We start from the raw sequence: 5316 nt of genomic DNA on the forward strand, positions 1-5316 counted from the left end.
GTGAAGAGAAGCTTGGTCTGGGGTTTTGAGTTAGCTTGGAAGGTTCTGTGGTTGGAGGAAAGAAAAATGGCAACTGGTTTCTCCTTCTCCCCTGGTCTGATGCAACGCCGGTAGCAGCCGCAGCGATCTTCCTCCTCCTTGCTTGGTCGAGACAGCAGCCAAGAATGGAGGTGGAAGCTGGAAATGGAAGCTTGAAGGTTGTGGTGTGAATGGCTGAGGATGGAAGGCTGTTAGAAGCTTGGAATGGCAGCGGTCTCTGCTTCTTCTTGCACCAGAGGAACGAGCTTGAAGAGAAGAGAAACGGCTGGTAGTTGGTGATAAGATGGGTTGAAAATGAAGGTAAGCTAGAGTATAGGTTTGAAGACTTTTTGGGCATGCCATTAATGGTGGAAAAATTTTGAATTGAATCGCGTTTACGCGCGAGAATTTTATCTACTGGTAGAAATTCCTCATCTAGCATTTTCTCAACTGAATTATACATTTTTATAACCTCTACATATCATACAGTTCAACTTAGAGCTATATTGCGTATGGGAGTGCGAAAATTCAACTTAATGTTTAGCCGAACGCGAACCGTCAAATAAATTTAAAAAAATTCATGTAAATTAAAATATAACATTTATATAAGTGAAAACATCATTAATAATATAAATACACATTTTTAAATATAAATTCATATTATTTAATAATTTTCAAAGTTTAAATAATATTTATTTTAATTTTCAGAAATTAATGAAATTTTGAGATCCTCACATCCTTCCCCCCTTAAAAGAATTTTGTCCTCAAAATTCTTACCTGTTCAAGCAAATAACTCTGGGTATTGATCCTTCATGTCCTTCTCTACCTCCCAAGTTGCCTCCTCGACGTCGTGATTTCTCCACAAGACTTTGATTAAAGCAATCTTCTTATTTCTCAATTCTTTAATTTCTCGGTCCAAAATCTTAACTGGTCGCTCCTCATAAGTCAAAGACTCGTCTACTTCAACGTCATCTAATAGAATCACATGACTTGGGTCGGGATGATATTTCTTGAGCATAGATACGTGGAAGACATTATGAATCCTGCTCATGCTAGAAGGTAAATCCAGCTGATAAGCCACTTTTCCAACTCGTTTAAGAACTTCAAAGGGTCCAATGTACCTCGGCTTTAATTTCTTTCCCTTTTTGGATATTACCCCTCCTTTCATAGGTTTTACTCTTAGAAAGACTTTATCTCCTACTTCAAATTCTAAGTCTTTTCTTCGGTGATCTGCGTAACTCTTTTGCCGACTTTGAGCAGTTTGAAGTCTCTCCTTAACCAGTTTAACTTTCTCATAAGCTTCTTCGATCCATGGGATAGCTGTCGGATCTAAAACTTTCTTCTCTCCTACTTCATCCCAATGAATAGGGGATCGACACCTTCTACCATAAAGCGCCTCATACGGTGCCATTTGGATTGAAGCCTGATAACTGTTATTATAAGCAAACTCTGCCAACGTCATGTACTGGCTCCAACTCCCTCCGAAATCCAATATACAGGATCTTAACATGTCCTCTAGGGTTTGTATGGTTCTCTCCGACTGTCCATCTGTTTGTGGATGATACGCAGTGCTCAACTTCAACTTAGTTCCCAAAGTTTCCTGAAATTTCTGCCAAAAGCGGGAAACGAATCTAGGGTCTCGATCGGAGACTATACTTACAGGAATCCCATGTAATCTCATAATTTCTTCTGTGTACAACTTGGCTAATTTCTCCAAAGAGTAACTCATATTCACCGGTAAGAAATGTGCAGATTTTGTAAGCCTATCCACTATTACCCAAACCGCATCATGTCCCCTTTGACTTCTAGGTAAACCCGTCACAAAATCCATGGTAATATGCTCCCATTTCCACTCAGGGATTTCTAAAGGTTGTAACAAACCAGAAGGCTTTTGATGTTCTGCCTTAACCTGCTGACATACTAGGCAAGTCTGTACAAATTTCGCCACATCCCTTTTTAAGCCATCCCACCAATAAAGCCCTTTCACATCTTGATACATCTTGTTAACTCCAGGGTGAATAGTATACTTGGACCGATGTGACTCTTCTAGAATTTCTCTTTTCAAACTTTTTTCACTAGGTACTACTATTCGATCCCTAAATCTCAAAATGCCTTCAGGTCCTAGCTTAAAATCTAGGGTTTCCCCCCTTCTCACTTTCTCCAAATAACCTTGTACTACCGGATCCTTCCCTTGAGCCTCCTTAATTCTTTCTAACAAAGGGGATTTTAAGGATAGATTTCCAAATAAGATTTTCAACTTTTCTAAACGAGGATTCCAACCACTCGCTTCTTCTAACATATCTCATTCTCTCACCATTAGACCCGCTACTTGAGCCCTTCTACTTAGTGCATCTGCAACCACATTTGCTTTCCCAGGGTGATAATTGATTGAACAATCATAATCCTCAAGAAATTCTACCCAACGCCTCTGTCGCAAGTTCAACTCCTTTTGTGAAAACAAGTACTTAAGGCTCTTATGGTCGGTGAATACCTCAAATGTCACCCCATACAAGTAATGTCTCCACTTCTTCAAAGCAAAAATAACAGCGGCTAACTCTAGATCATGGGTCGGATAATTCATCTCATGGGGTTTCAATTTCCTAGAAGCATAGGCCACAACTTTTCCCTTTTGCATTAAAACACAGCCTAACCCTTCTTTAGAAGCATCGGAATATACTACATACCCATCAACTCCCTCAGGTAGGGCTAACACTGGAGCCGTAGTCAATCGTCTCTTCAATTCTTGAAAGCTCGCTTCACATTTAGGGATCCAAATGAACTTATGGTTTTTCTTAGTTAACTCCGTCATTGGCCCAGCAATTTTTGAGAAATCTTTTATAAAACGACGGTAATAACCCGCCAATCCCAAGAAACTTCTAATTTCAGTTGGATTCTCTGGTTGTTTCCACAAAGTAACTGCCTCCACTTTAGTTGGATCCACTGCGATTCCATTCTTAGAGATTCTATGACCCAGAAAAGAAATTTTCTCCAGCCAAAATTCACACTTACTGAACTTAGCGTAAAGCTTGTGTTCCCTCAACACTTGTAAAACTATTTCCAAGTGCTTGGCGTGATCCTCTCGAGTCTTAGAATATACTAGAATATCATCTATGAATACCACCACAAATTGATCCAGATATTTCTTAAAGATTCTCTGCATTAGATCCATGAAAGCAGCTGGGGCATTGGTTAACCCAAAGGGCATTACCGCAAACTCAAAGTGCCCATATCTAGAATTAAAAGCAGTCTTAGGTATGTCTTCCTTTTTAATCCTCAATTGATAGTACCCTTGTCTCAAATCTAGCTTAGAGTACACCACCGATCCTTGCAATTGATCAAATAATCCATCAATCAAGGGCAAAGGGTACTTATTCTTAATAGTCACCTCATTCAAACCTCGATAGTCAATGCACAATCTCAAACTCCCGTCCTTTTTCTTTACAAACAAAACTGGAGCTCCCCACGGTGAGTCACTTTCCTTAATAAAACCTCTTTCTAGTAGGTCCTGCAACTGGATCTTTAGTTCTTTCAACTCCGCAGGAGCCATTCTATAAGGAGTCTTCGAAATTGGGGCTACTCCTGGAACCAAGTCAATCTTAAACTCTATCCCCCTTTCAGGTGGCAAAGATGTTAATTCTTCCGGGAAGACATCGGGAAAATCTTGCACGATTGGTACATCTTCTAATTTCACTTGATCACTAGGGGCGTTAATTAAGAAAGCTAAGAAACCCTGAGCTCCCTTGTGAAGCATTTTCCTAGCTCGAATCCCTGAAATCAAAGCAGACGAAGCTAATCTACCCCTTATATCTAACTTGAGAGTTGCCTCACCTGGGATGCAAAATTCCACCACTTTAGCTCTACAATCTAGCTTAGCATGGTGGGAAGACAAAAAGTCCATTCCTATAATCACATCATACCCTTTAAGGTCCAAACTCACCAAGTCAACTAGCATTTTTCGCTCCCCGACCCAAAATTCACACTCCTTATACACTAAACTAGTGAGCATGCTCTTATTACCCGTAGGAGTCCTAACTTCCAAATCATAGGGTAATCGTACAGGTTTTACATCAATTCCACACATAAAAGCAGGATTAACAAACGAATGAGTCGCACCGGGATCAATTAAAACCTTAGCTAATCGATGAAAGATTGGAAGTGTACCTTCGACTACCTCCGAAGGGTCAGGTGTAGGTTGACTATCTAGGGCATAAACCCTGGCCGGGACCTTTGGCCGACTCCCTCCAGAAGCAGTTTGTCTAGAACTTGTGGCACCTCCTTGGCTTTCCCCATTCTCGGAAATCCTAGGACAATTGGCAATTTGGTGCTCAGCACTTCCACACTTGAGACACTTGCCATCCTTTCTCCAGCACTCATTTGCAGTATGATTGGCTTTTCCACAGTAACCACAGGTTATCTGAGGGGTTGACACTTGTACACCTTGTGGAGCACTCCTAGGGGGTCCCCTTCCACTTTGACCTCCTCTCACTCCAGATCCTCTCGCCCCAGGGCCTCTAGCTCCAGCACCCCTTGCTAAAGCACCTCTCGATGCACTAGGGTTATTCACTACCCCAGTTCCTCTACCCATCTTAGGCGGTGGGGCACTTGTAGAAATTGGGTCCCTGCTACCACTAGGGGCATTCCTTTTCCTAGCAAAGAATGACCTAGATTGGGCTCTAGCCGTCTCAAACCTCTGAGCTTTCTCTACGGCATCACTATACGTGTTAATTTGAGCAGTGGCTAGTCCCTCTTGAATCTCCACATTGAGCTCTTGCACAAATCTTCTAATGCGTCTCTGCTCAGTGGCTATCAGGTCAGGGGCATATCGGGCTAATTTAGTAAAGTTGGTTTCATACTCTGCTACACTCATGGCCCCTTGTTTGCACTTAATAAAGTCATCCTCCCTTTTCTCTTGGACTAGAGGTGGAAGAAATTTGGCATTAAACTCACGGGTGAAGTTTGCCCAAGTACTAGGGGTACGGTCTCTATCCCACTTATCCTTAATTAGATTCCACCAAGACCGTGCAGCTCCTTCAAATTGAAATGACGCAAAAGTCACTTTCCGCGTCTCAGTGTAATCCAATGTGGCAAAAATATCAGATATTCTCTCCCACCATCCCTCAGCTATTTCAGGCTCTGGCCCACCTTGAAACTTAGGCGGCCCAAACTTTAGGAACCTCTCCAAAGCCCTATCTTCAGCATCTAACTGCCCACCAGGTTGTTGATGCACTGGTCCAGGACCTTGACGGTCTGTCAAACGTTCTAGCACTTCGGTTATCCTATTAATAGCGGTGGCCATTT

Source organism: Coffea arabica, unplaced genomic scaffold (assembly GCF_036785885.1).
Source record: "Coffea arabica cultivar ET-39 unplaced genomic scaffold, Coffea Arabica ET-39 HiFi ptg000014l, whole genome shotgun sequence".
NCBI lineage: Eukaryota > Viridiplantae > Streptophyta > Magnoliopsida > Gentianales > Rubiaceae > Coffea > Coffea arabica.